Below are 14,985 nucleotides of genomic sequence, written 5' to 3' on the forward strand. Positions count from 1 at the left end.
TGTATGTATGTCAATGACTTGGGCACTGAACTGGATAATTCCAGGGTAAATCTTTTTGCAGATCACACGATACTGATTATTGCTGGCCGCTCTCCGGATGACGTGATTGCTAAGCTCCAGGGTGATTTCAACAAACTACAACATCAGCTAGTTTCTCTTAAACTAGTCCTGAATACCTCCAAAACCAAGGTGCTATGCTTCTCTCCAGGAATAAAGCAGGAAGTTATTTTTCCCCAATTACATTCCTTGAATAATTATAAAATAGAGCAAGTTAATATCTATAAGTATCTTGGGGTCATCCTGGATTCAAAACTTAGTTTTGAAGATCACATTGATTATATTGGTAAAAAGACACAAATAAAAATTGGTTTTCTGTATCGACACAAGCACTGCTTCCCCCCAATGTTCCGTTTGGAATTGATAAAAGCTACCATACTGCATCTACTTGACTACTGTGACATCGTGTATAAATCAGCCCCAAGTACTGTACTGAAGAAGCTTGATTCTATCTATTACTCGGCCTTAAGATTTACATTGAACTGCCCATATAGGACTCACCACTGTGATCTCTCCATTGGGTCAAACTTAACATCTCTTAATGTTCGACGGCTTGTGCACCAGATCTTATTTATTCACGATGTACTTACAAAAAAATCTGCAGACTACCTACTGGATCTCCTCTCTGTTTCAAAGAACAAATTTGACCTCAGGTCTTTGCTCATTTACCAGCTTCACATTCCCTATTGCCGTAAAAAACCGGAGGAAGGGCCTTTGCTATTGATGCCCCCAGGGTCTGGAATGCTATTGCCAATAAACTGCAACTTGAATCACTACCTATGAGATCTTCACTCAAAACTGCTCTAGAGGAGTTGTACACCCCTAGCTGCCACTGCTATTCAGTGGCCTAAAATATGGCTCTAGATTTTGGTGTTATAATTTATTTATATAGTTTATTGTTAAAAATTTGGTCACAGTCCCTATGATCACTGTTACATTGCATGTATGGCTTTTATTTTGGTGATTTCGAAAACGTTTTTTTTGGTTTTGGCCATGTTTTTATTTATTGTATACGGAGTTGACTGATGGCCTTAATCTTAGCTGTCTTGTGGTTGTTGTTATTTGATTTGCATCCCACTGGGATTTTTTGCACACAGCGTTGGTGTACGGTGCTATTTCAGGAATATTTTGATATTTTTTTTCCCTGGATTTTCTGTTTGCACAGTCACACAAAGTTACTTTAAGATGTTTTCATGTTCATGTTTTTTGTTTGTTGCGGTTGCACCCGATTCAAGAGCCGAATGGCTCACAGGGCTATACCAAGTAAATGAAACTATGAACTACGACCTCCTGTAGACCAAATTTTTGATTTAAAGCTTTCGTGACTGCAGTAATTCATATTCTTAGTTTTTTCGGTAAAGTCACGTTGAAGAGAAACAACAAAATAATAAAATATATATAAAACAATAAAAAAATTCTCACGACGTTTCGACCATAACTCAAACGGTCATCTTCAGGCGAGGTTTTTCAAATTTCCCGCGCTTTTTGTGACTCCGGGTCACGTGGCCCCGGCTGCCTCCCCCCCCCTCGCGCCCTCGGCAGCGCCTCTCAGTCCCTGAAGGCCACCGCGAGGTTGTTTTGTTAACAAAGTAAATAATCTCCTCATCGCGTACATGTACACACGTGTGTGTAGAGAGAGAGAGTGAGTCACGAGTGATAGATAATTAATAATTAAGCTGAAGTTAGCCGTCCAAGTGGGAACCTGAAGAGTTTGCAGCGTTGGTTTTGGTGACGGTTTGTTTTTGGCGGGAAAAGTGGAAACGGCTGCGCTGGGGGCTCGCGTGAGGTAAACTTTTAATTAAACACAACTCTTAAATTACTCGCCTGATGTTGATTTTATCATCGTAATATACACGGCGTTTAATATTTGCGCAGGTTGAGCACGTTTAGGGCGACGGGGGGAGCGGTGGAACAATGGTTAGCACGCATTGACCAGCGTGGTGAAGTATGGTCAGTCTACATTGACCAGAGTGGTGAAGTATGGTCAGGTCACATTGACCAGCGTGGTGAAGTATGGTCAGGTCGCATTGACCAGGATGGTGAAGTATGGTCAGGTCACATTGACCAGGGTGGTGAAGTATGGTCAGTACACATTGACCAGAGTGGTGAAGTATGGTCAGTACACATTGACCAGGGTGGTGAAGTATGGTCAGTACACATTTACCAGAGTGGTGAAGTATGGTCGTTCCACATTGACCAGAGTGGTGAAGTATGGTCAGTACACATTGACCAGGGTGGTGAAGTATGGTCAGGTCACATTGACCAGGGTGGTGAAGTATGGTCAGGTCACATTGACCAGGGTGGTGAAGTATGATCAGGTCACATTGACCAGGGTGGTGAAGTATGGTCAGTACACATTGACCAGCGTGGTGAAGTATGGTCAGTACACATTGACCAGGGTGGTGAAGTATGGTCAGTACACATTGACCAGAGTGGTGAAGTATGGTCAGTACACATTGACCAGGGTGGTGAAGTATGGTCAGGTCACATTGACCAGAGTGGTGAAGTATGGTCAGGTCACATTGACCAGCGTGGTGAAGTATGGTCAGTACACATTTACCAGAGTGGTGAAGTATGGTCATTCCACATTGACCAGAGTGGTGAAGTATGGTCAGTACACATTGACCAGGGTGGTGAAGTATGGTCAGGTCACATTGACCAGGGTGGTGAAGTATGGTCAGGTCACATTGACCAGGGTGGTGAAGTATGATCAGTACACATTGACCAGGGTGGTGAAGTATGGTCAGGTCACATTGACCAGGGTGGTGAAGTATGGTCAGGTCACATTGACCAGGGTGGTGAAGTATGATCAGGTCACATTGACCAGGGTGGTGAAGTATGGTCAGTACACATTGACCAGCGTGGTGAAGTATGGTCAGTACACATTGACCAGCGTGGTGAAGTATGGTTAGTACACATTGACCAGGGTGGTGAAGTATGGTCAGTACACATTGACCAGCGTGGTGAAGTATGGTCAGTACACATTGACCAGCGTGGTGAAGTATGGTCAGGTCACATTGACCAGCGTGGTGAAGTATGGTCAGGTCACATTGACCAGCGTGGTGAAGTATGGTCAGTACACATTGACCATCGTGGTGAAGTATGGTCAGGTCACATTGACCAGCGTGGTGAAGTATGGTCAGTACACATTGACCAGCGTGGTGAAGTATGGTCAACCCACATTGACCAGGGTGGTGAAGTATGGTCAGTACACATTGACCAGCGTGGTGAAGTATGGTCAGTACACATTGACCAGCGTGGTGAAGTATGGTCAGTACACATTGACCAGCGTGGTGAAGTATGGTCAGTTCACATTGACCAGTGTGGTGAAGTATGGTCAGTACACATTGACCAGGGTGGTGAAGTATGGTCAGGTCACATTGACCAGGGTGGTGAAGTATGGTCAGGTCACATTGACCAGCGTTGTGAAGTATGGTCAGTACACATTGACCAGGGTGGTGAAGTATGGTCAGTACACATTGACCAGAGTGGTGAAGTATGGTCAGTACACATTGACCAGAGTGGTGAAGTATGGTCAGTACACATTGACCAGCGTGGTGAAGTATGGTCAGTACACATTGACCAGCGTGGTGAAGTATGGTCAGTACACATTGACCAGCGTGGTGAAGTATGGTCAGTACACATTGACCAGGGTGGTGAAGTATGGTCAGTACACATTGACCAGCGTGGTGAAGTATGGTCAGGTCACATTGACCAGCGTGGTGAAGTATGGTCAGTACACATTGACCAGCGTGGTGAAGTATGGTCAGTACACATTGACCTGCGTGGTGAAGTGTGGTCAGTAAACATTGACCAGCGTGGTGAAGTATGGTCAGTACACATTGACCAGGGTGGTGAAGTATGGTCAGTACACATTGACCAGGGTGGTGAAGTATGGTCAGTACACATTGACCAGCGTGGTGAAGTATGGTCAGTACACATTGACCAGCGTGGTGAAGTATGGTCAGTACACATTGACCAGCGTGGTGAAGTATGGTCAGTCCACATTGACCAGGGTGGTGAAGTATGGTCAGTCCACATTGACCAGTGTGGTGAAGTATGGTCAGTACACATTGACCAACGTGGTGAAGTATGGTCAGGTTACATTGACCAGCGTGGTGAAGTATGGTCAGGTCACATTGACCAGGGTGGTGAAGTATGGTCAGTACACATTGACCAGAGTGGTGAAGTATGGTCAGTACACATTGACCAGGGTGGTGAAGTATGGTCAGTCCGCATTGACCAGGGTGGTGAAGTATGGTCAGTACACATTGACCAGCGTGGTGGAGTATGGTCAGGTCGCATTGACCAGGGTGGTGAAGTATGGTCAATACACATTTACCAGAGTGGTGAAGTATGGTCAGTACACATTGACCAGCGTGGTGAAGTATGGTCAGGTCACATTGACCAGGGTGGTGAAGTATGGTCAGTACACATTGACCAGGGTGGTGAAGTATGGTCAGTACACATTGACCAGCGTGGTGAAGTATGGTCAGGTCACATTGACCAGAGTGGTGAAGTATGGTCAGGACACATTGACCAGGGTGGTGAAGTATGGTCAGTACACATTGACCAGAGTGGTGAAGTATGGTCAGTACACATTGACCAGCGTGGTGAAGTATGGTCAGGTCACATTGACCAGCGTGGTGAAGTATGGTCAGTACACATTGACCAGAGTGGTGAAGTATGGTCAGGTCACATTGACCAGGGTGGTGAAGTATGGTCAGTACACATTGACCAGCGTGGTGAAGTATGGTCAGTACACATTGACCAGCGTGGTGAAGTATGGTCAGGTCACATTGACCAGCGTGGTGAAGTATGGTCAGTACACATTGACCAGGGTGGTGAAGTATGGTCAGGTCACATTGACCAGCGTGGTGAAGTAAGGTCAGTACACATTGACCAGAGTGGTGAAGTATGGTCAGTACACATTGACCAGAGTGGTGAAGTATGGTCAGTCCACATTGACCAGAGTGGTGAAGTATGGTCAGTACACATTGACCAGAGTGGTGAAGTATGGTCAGTCCACATTGACCAGCGTGGTGAAGTATGGTCAGTACACATTGACCAGGGTGGTGAAGTATGGTCAGTACACATTGACCAGGGTGGTGAAGTATGGTCAGTACACATTGACCAGAGTGGTGAAGTACGGTCAGTACACATTGACCAGCGTGGTGAAGTATGGTCAGTACACATTGACCAGGGTGGTGAAGTATGGTCAGTACACATTGACCAACGTGGTGAAGTATGGTCAGTACACATTGACCAGCGTGGTGAAGTATGGTCAGTACACATTGACCAGCGTAGTGAAGTATGGTCAGGTCACAGTGACCAGCGTGGTGAAGTATGGTCAGTACACATTGACCAGGGTGGTGAAGTATGGTCAGGTCACATTGACCAGCGTGGTGAAGTATGGTCAGTACACATTGACCAGAGTGGTGAAGTATGGTCAGTACACATTGACCAGAGTGGTGAAGTATGGTCAGTCCACATTGACCAGCGTGGTGAAGTATGGTCAGTACACATTGACCAGGGTGGTGAAGTATGGTCAACCCACATTGACCAGGGTGGTGAAGTATGGTCAGTACACATTGACCAGAGTGGTGAAGTATGGTCAGTACACATTGACCAGCGTGGTGAAGTATGGTCAGGTCACATTGACCAGGGTGGTGAAGTATGGTCAGTACACATTGACCAGCGTGGTGAAGTATGGTCAGGTCACATTGACCAGCGTGGTGAAGTATGGTCAGTACACATTGACCAGCGTGGTGAAGTATGGTCAGGTCACATTGACCAGCGTGGTGAAGTATGGTCAGTACACATTGACCAGCATGGTAAAGTATGGTCAGGTCACATTGACCAGCGTGGTGAAGTATGGTCAGTACACATTGACCAGCGTGGTGAAGTATGGTCAGTACACATTGACCAGCGTGGTGAAGTATGGTCAGTACACATTGACCAGGGTGGTGAAGTATGGTCAGTACACATTGACCAGAGTGGTGAAGTATGGTCAGTACACATTGACCAGGGTGGTGAAGTATGGTCAGGTCACATTGACCAGCGTGGTGAAGTATGGTCAGTACACATTGACCAGGGTGGTGAAGTATGGTCAGTACACATTGACCAGCATGGTGAAGTATGGTCAGTCCGCATTGACCAGAGTGGTGAAGTATGGTCAGTACACATTGACCAGAGTGGTGAAGTATGGGCAGTACACATTGACCAGAGTGGTGAAGTATGGTCAGGTCACATTGACCAGGGTGGTGAAGTATGGTCAGGTCACATTGACCAGCGTGGTGAAGTATGGTCAGTACACATCGACCAGGGTGGTGAAGTATGGTCAGTTCACATCGACCAGCGTGGTGAAGTATGGTCAGTACACATTGACCAGGGTGGTGAAGTATGGTCAGTACACATTGACCAGCGTGGTGAAGTATGGTCAGTACACATTGACCAGCGTGGTGAAGTATGGTCAGTACACATTGACCAGGGTGGTGAAGTATGGTCAGTACACATTGACCAGAGTGGTGAAGTATGGTCAGTACACATTGACCAGCGTGGTGAAGTATGGTCATGTCGCATTGACCAGCGTGGTGAAGTATGGTCAGTACACGTTGACCAGCGTGGTGAAGTATGGTCAGGTCACATTGACCAGCGTGGTGAAGTATGGTCAGTACACATTGACCAGAGTGGTGAAGTATGGTCATTACACATTGACCAGGGTGGTGAAGTATGGTCAGTACACATTGACCAGGGTGGTGAAGTATGGTCAGGTCACATTGACCAGCGTGGTGAAGTATGGTCAGTACACATTGACCAGCGTGGTGAAGTATGGTCAGGTCACATTGACCAGCGTGGTGAAGTATGGTCAGTACACATTGACCAGGGTGGTGAAGTATGGTCAGTACACATTGACCAGCATGGTGAAGTATGGTCAGTCCGCATTGACCAGCGTGGTGAAGTATGGTCAGGTCACATTGACCAGAGTGGTGAAGTATGGTCAGGTCACATTGACCAGCGTGGTGAAGTATGGTCAGTACACATTGACCAGCGTGGTGAAGTATGGTCAGGTCACATTGACCAGCGTGGTGAAGTATGGTCAGTACACATTGACCAGGGTGGTGAAGTATGGTCAGTACACATTGACCAGCATGGTGAAGTATGGTCAGTCCGCATTGACCAGCGTGGTGAAGTATGGTCAGGTCACATTGACCAGAGTGGTGAAGTATGGTCAGGTCACATTGACCAGGGTGGTGAAGTATGGTCAGTACACATTGACCAGAGTGGTGAAGTATGGTCAGTACACATTGACCAGCGTGGTGAAGTATGGTCAGGTCACATTGACCAGAGTGGTGAAGTATGGTCAGGACACATTGACCAGGGTGGTGAAGTATGGTCAGTACACATTGACCAGGGTGGTGTAGTATGGTCAGTACACATTGACCAGGGTGGTGAAGTATGGTCAGTACACATTGACCAGGGTGGTGAAGTATGGTCAGTCCACATTGACCAGCGTGGTGAAGTATGGTCAGTACACATTGACCAGAGTGGTGAAGTATGGTCAGTACACATTGACCAGGGTGGTGAAGTATGGTCAGTACACATTGACCAGGGTGGTGAAGTATGGTCAGGTCACATTGACCAGCGTGGTGAAGTATGGTCAGTACACATTGACCAGGGTGGTGAAGTATGGTCAGTACACATTGACCAGCATGGTGAAGTATGGTCAGTCCGCATTGACCAGAGTGGTGAAGTATGGTCAGGACACATTGACCAGAGTGGTGAAGTATGGGCAGTACACATTGACCAGAGTGGTGAAGTATGGTCAGGTCACATTGACCAGGGTGGTGAAGTATGGTCAGGTCACATTGACCAGCGTGGTGAAGTATGGTCAGTACACATCGACCAGGGTGGTGAAGTATGGTCAGTTCACATCGACCAGCGTGGTGAAGTATGGTCAGTACACATTGACCAGGGTGGTGAAGTATGGTCAGTACACATTGACCAGCGTGGTGAAGTATGGTCAGTACACATTGACCAGCGTGGTGAAGTATGGTCAGTACACATTGACCAGGGTGGTGAAGTATGGTCAGTACACATTGACCAGAGTGGTGAAGTATGGTCAGTACACATTGACCAGCGTGGTGAAGTATGGTCAGGTCGCATTGACCAGCGTGGTGAAGTATGGTCAGTACACGTTGACCAGCGTGGTGAAGTATGGTCAGGTCACATTGACCAGCGTGGTGAAGTATGGTCAGTACACATTGACCAGAGTGGTGAAGTATGGTCATTACACATTGACCAGGGTGGTGAAGTATGGTCAGTACACATTGACCAGGGTGGTGAAGTATGGTCAGGTCACATTGACCAGCGTGGTGAAGTATGGTCAGTACACATTGACCAGCGTGGTGAAGTATGGTCAGGTCACATTGACCAGCGTGGTGAAGTATGGTCAGTACACATTGACCAGGGTGGTGAAGTATGGTCAGTACACATTGACCAGCATGGTGAAGTATGGTCAGTCCGCATTGACCAGCGTGGTGAAGTATGGTCAGGTCACATTGACCAGAGTGGTGAAGTATGGTCAGGTCACATTGACCAGCGTGGTGAAGTATGGTCAGTACACATTGACCAGGGTGGTGAAGTATGGTCAGTACACATTGACCAGAGTGGTGAAGTATGGTCAGTACACATTGACCAGGGTGGTGAAGTATGGTCAGGTCACATTGACCAGCGTGGTGAAGTATGGTCAGTACACGTTGACCAGGGTGGTGAAGTATGGTCAGTACACATTGACCAGCATGGTGAAGTATGGTCAGTCCGCATTGACCAGAGTGGTGAAGTATGGTCAGTACACATTGACCAGAGTGGTGAAGTATGGGCAGTACACATTGACCAGAGTGGTGAAGTATGGTCAGGTCACATTGACCAGGGTGGTGAAGTATGGTCAGGTCACATTGACCAGCGTGGTGAAGTATGGTCAGTACACATCGACCAGGGTGGTGAAGTATGGTCAGTTCACATCGACCAGCGTGGTGAAGTATGGTCAGTACACATTGACCAGGGTGGTGAAGTATGGTCAGTACACATTGACCAGCGTGGTGAAGTATGGTCAGTACACATTGACCAGCGTGGTGAAGTATGGTCAGTACACATTGACCAGGGTGGTGAAGTATGGTCAGTACACATTGACCAGAGTGGTGAAGTATGGTCAGTACACATTGACCAGCGTGGTGAAGTATGGTCAGGTCGCATTGACCAGCGTGGTGAAGTATGGTCAGTACACGTTGACCAGCGTGGTGAAGTATGGTCAGGTCACATTGACCAGCGTGGTGAAGTATGGTCAGTACACATTGACCAGAGTGGTGAAGTATGGTCATTACACATTGACCAGGGTGGTGAAGTATGGTCAGTACACATTGACCAGGGTGGTGAAGTATGGTCAGGTCACATTGACCAGCGTGGTGAAGTATGGTCAGTACACATTGACCAGCGTGGTGAAGTATGGTCAGGTCACATTGACCAGCGTGGTGAAGTATGGTCAGTACACATTGACCAGGGTGGTGAAGTATGGTCAGTACACATTGACCAGCATGGTGAAGTATGGTCAGTCCGCATTGACCAGCGTGGTGAAGTATGGTCAGGTCACATTGACCAGAGTGGTGAAGTATGGTCAGGTCACATTGACCAGGGTGGTGAAGTATGGTCAGTACACATTGACCAGAGTGGTGAAGTATGGTCAGTACACATTGACCAGCGTGGTGAAGTATGGTCAGGTCACATTGACCAGAGTGGTGAAGTATGGTCAGGACACATTGACCAGGGTGGTGAAGTATGGTCAGTACACATTGACCAGGGTGGTGTAGTATGGTCAGTACACATTGACCAGGGTGGTGAAGTATGGTCAGTACACATTGACCAGGGTGGTGAAGTATGGTCAGTCCACATTGACCAGCGTGGTGAAGTATGGTCAGTACACATTGACCAGAGTGGTGAAGTATGGTCAGTACACATTGACCAGCGTGGTGAAGTATGGTCAGGTCACATTGACCAGCGTGGTGAAGTATGGTCAGTGCACATTGACCAGAGTGGTGAAGTATGGTCAGTACACATTGACCAGGGTGGTGAAGTATGGTCAGTACACATTGACCAGCGTGGTGAAGTATGGTCAGGTCACATTGACCAGCGTGGTGAAGTATGGTCAGTACACATTGACCAGCGTGGTGAAGTATGGTCAGGTCACATTGACCAGCGTGGTGAAGTATGGTCAGTACACATTGACCAGCGTGGTAAAGTATGGTCAGGTCACATTGACCAGCGTGGTGAAGTATGGTCAGTACACATTGACCAGCGTGGTGAAGTATGGTCAGTACACATTGACCAGCGTGGTGAAGTATGGTCAGTACACATTGACCAGGGTGGTGAAGTATGGTCAGTACACATTGACCAGAGTGGTGAAGTATGGTCAGTACACATTGACCAGGGTGGTGAAGTATGGTCAGGTCACATTGACCAGCGTGGTGAAGTATGGTCAGTACACATTGACCAGGGTGGTGAAGTATGGTCAGTACACATTGACCAGCATGGTGAAGTATGGTCAGTCCGCATTGACCAGAGTGGTGAAGTATGGTCAGTACACATTGACCAGAGTGGTGAAGTATGGGCAGTACACATTGACCAGAGTGGTGAAGTATGGTCAGGTCACATTGACCAGGGTGGTGAAGTATGGTCAGGTCACATTGACCAGCGTGGTGAAGTATGGTCAGTACACATTGACCAGGGTGGTGAAGTATGGTCAGTACACATTGACCAGAGTGGTGAAGTATGGTCAGTACACATTGACCAGCGTGGTGAAGTATGGTCAGGTCGCATTGACCAGCGTGGTGAAGTATGGTCAGTACACGTTGACCAGCGTGGTGAAGTATGGTCAGTACACATTGACCAGCGTGGTGAAGTATGGTCAGTACACATTGACCAGCGTGGTGAAGTATGGTCAGTCCACATTGACCAGGGTGGTGAAGTATGGTCAGTCCACATTGACCAGTGTGGTGAAGTATGGTCAGTACACATTGACCAGCGTGGTGAAGTATGGTCAGGTTACATTGACCAGCGTGGTGAAGTATGGTCAGGTCACATTGACCAGGGTGGTGAAGTATGGTCAGTACACATTGACCAGGGTGGTGAAGTATGGTCAGTTCACATTGACCAGGGTGGTGAAGTATGGTCAGTCCACATTGACCAGGGTGGTGAAGTATGGTCAGTACACATTGACCAGGGTGGTGTAGTATGGTCAGTACACATTGACCAGGGTGGTGAAGTATGGTCAGTACACATTGACCAGGGTGGTGAAGTATGGTCAGTACACATTGACCAGCGTGGTGAAGTATGGTCAGGTCACATTGACCAGCGTGGTGAAGTATGGTCAGTACACATTGACCAGCGTGGTGAAGTATGGTCAGGTCACATTGACCAGCGTGGTGAAGTATGGTCAGTACACATTGACCAGCGTGGTGAAGTATGGTCAGTACACATTGACCAGGGTGGTGAAGTATGGTCAGTACACATTGACCAGCGTGGTGAAGTATGGTCAGTACACATTGACCAGCGTGGTGAAGTATGGTCAGTACACATTGACCAGGGTGGTGAAGTATGGTCAGTACACATTGACCAGAGTGGTGAAGTATGGTCAGTACACATTGACCAGGGTGGTGAAGTATGGTCAGGTCACATTGACCAGCGTGGTGAAGTATGGTCAGTACACATTGACCAGGGTGGTGAAGTATGGTCAGTACACATTGACCAGCATGGTGAAGTATGGTCAGTCCGCATTGACCAGAGTGGTGAAGTATGGTCAGTACACATTGACCAGAGTGGTGAAGTATGGGCAGTACACATTGACCAGAGTGGTGAAGTATGGTCAGTACACATTGACCAGGGTGGTGAAGTATGGTCAGGTCACATTGACCAGCGTGGTGAAGTATGGTCAGTACACATTGACCAGCGTGGTGAAGTATGGTCAGGTCACATTGACCAGCGTGGTGAAGTATGGTCAGTACACATTGACCAGGGTGGTGAAGTATGGTCAGTACACATTGACCAGCATGGTGAAGTATGGTCAGTCCGCATTGACCAGCGTGGTGAAGTATGGTCAGGTCACATTGACCAGAGTGGTGAAGTATGGTCAGGTCACATTGACCAGCGTGGTGAAGTATGGTCAGTACACATTGACCAGGGTGGTGAAGTATGGTCAGTACACATTGACCAGAGTGGTGAAGTATGGTCAGTACACATTGACCAGGGTGGTGAAGTATGGTCAGGTCACATTGACCAGCGTGGTGAAGTATGGTCAGTACACGTTGACCAGGGTGGTGAAGTATGGTCAGTACACATTGACCAGCATGGTGAAGTATGGTCAGTCCGCATTGACCAGAGTGGTGAAGTATGGTCAGTACACATTGACCAGAGTGGTGAAGTATGGGCAGTACACATTGACCAGAGTGGTGAAGTATGGTCAGGTCACATTGACCAGGGTGGTGAAGTATGGTCAGGTCACATTGACCAGCGTGGTGAAGTATGGTCAGTACACATCGACCAGGGTGGTGAAGTATGGTCAGTTCACATCGACCAGCGTGGTGAAGTATGGTCAGTACACATTGACCAGGGTGGTGAAGTATGGTCAGTACACATTGACCAGCGTGGTGAAGTATGGTCAGTACACATTGACCAGCGTGGTGAAGTATGGTCAGTACACATTGACCAGGGTGGTGAAGTATGGTCAGTACACATTGACCAGAGTGGTGAAGTATGGTCAGTACACATTGACCAGCGTGGTGAAGTATGGTCAGGTCGCATTGACCAGCGTGGTGAAGTATGGTCAGTACACGTTGACCAGCGTGGTGAAGTATGGTCAGGTCACATTGACCAGCGTGGTGAAGTATGGTCAGTACACATTGACCAGAGTGGTGAAGTATGGTCATTACACATTGACCAGGGTGGTGAAGTATGGTCAGTACACATTGACCAGGGTGGTGAAGTATGGTCAGGTCACATTGACCAGCGTGGTGAAGTATGGTCAGTACACATTGACCAGCGTGGTGAAGTATGGTCAGGTCACATTGACCAGCGTGGTGAAGTATGGTCAGTACACATTGACCAGGGTGGTGAAGTATGGTCAGTACACATTGACCAGCATGGTGAAGTATGGTCAGTCCGCATTGACCAGCGTGGTGAAGTATGGTCAGGTCACATTGACCAGAGTGGTGAAGTATGGTCAGGTCACATTGACCAGGGTGGTGAAGTATGGTCAGTACACATTGACCAGAGTGGTGAAGTATGGTCAGTACACATTGACCAGCGTGGTGAAGTAAAGTCAGGTCACATTGACCAGAGTGGTGAAGTATGGTCAGGACACATTGACCAGGGTGGTGAAGTATGGTCAGTACACATTGACCAGGGTGGTGTAGTATGGTCAGTACACATTGACCAGGGTGGTGAAGTATGGTCAGTACACATTGACCAGGGTGGTGAAGTATGGTCAGTCCACATTGACCAGCGTGGTGAAGTATGGTCAGTACACATTGACCAGAGTGGTGAAGTATGGTCAGTACACATTGACCAGCGTGGTGAAGTATGGTCAGGTCACATTGACCAGCGTGGTGAAGTATGGTCAGTGCACATTGACCAGAGTGGTGAAGTATGGTCAGTACACATTGACCAGGGTGGTGAAGTATGGTCAGTACACATTGACCAGCGTGGTGAAGTATGGTCAGGTCACATTGACCAGCGTGGTGAAGTATGGTCAGTACACATTGACCAGCGTGGTGAAGTATGGTCAGGTCACATTGACCAGCGTGGTGAAGTATGGTCAGTACACATTGACCAGCGTGGTAAAGTATGGTCAGGTCACATTGACCAGCGTGGTGAAGTATGGTCAGTACACATTGACCAGCGTGGTGAAGTATGGTCAGTACACATTGACCAGCGTGGTGAAGTATGGTCAGTACACATTGACCAGGGTGGTGAAGTATGGTCAGTACACATTGACCAGAGTGGTGAAGTATGGTCAGTACACATTGACCAGGGTGGTGAAGTATGGTCAGGTCACATTGACCAGCGTGGTGAAGTATGGTCAGTACACATTGACCAGGGTGGTGAAGTATGGTCAGTACACATTGACCAGCATGGTGAAGTATGGTCAGTCCGCATTGACCAGAGTGGTGAAGTATGGTCAGTACACATTGACCAGAGTGGTGAAGTATGGGCAGTACACATTGACCAGAGTGGTGAAGTATGGTCAGGTCACATTGACCAGGGTGGTGAAGTATGGTCAGGTCACATTGACCAGCGTGGTGAAGTATGGTCAGTACACATTGACCAGGGTGGTGAAGTATGGTCAGTACACATTGACCAGAGTGGTGAAGTATGGTCAGTACACATTGACCAGCGTGGTGAAGTATGGTCAGGTCGCATTGACCAGCGTGGTGAAGTATGGTCAGTACACGTTGACCAGCGTGGTGAAGTATGGTCAGTACACATTGACCAGCGTGGTGAAGTATGGTCAGTACACATTGACCAGCGTGGTGAAGTATGGTCAGTCCACATTGACCAGGGTGGTGAAGTATGGTCAGTCCACATTGACCAGTGTGGTGAAGTATGGTCAGTACACATTGACCAGCGTGGTGAAGTATGGTCAGGTTACATTGACCAGCGTGGTGAAGTATGGTCAGGTCACATTGACCAGGGTGGTGAAGTATGGTCAGTACACATTGACCAGGGTGGTGAAGTATGGTCAGTTCACATTGACCAGGGTGGTGAAGTATGGTCAGTCCACATTGACCAGGGTGGTGAAGTATGGTCAGTACACATTGACCAGGGTGGTGTAGTATGGTCAGTACACATTGACCAGGGTGGTGAAGTATGGTCAGTACA

The sequence above is a fragment of the Petromyzon marinus genome, unplaced genomic scaffold (genome assembly GCF_048934315.1).
Source record: "Petromyzon marinus isolate PM22_M1 ecotype Great Lakes invasive population unplaced genomic scaffold, UKy_Petmar_22M1.pri1.0 PM_G_Scaffold_88, whole genome shotgun sequence".
NCBI lineage: Eukaryota > Metazoa > Chordata > Hyperoartia > Petromyzontiformes > Petromyzontidae > Petromyzon > Petromyzon marinus.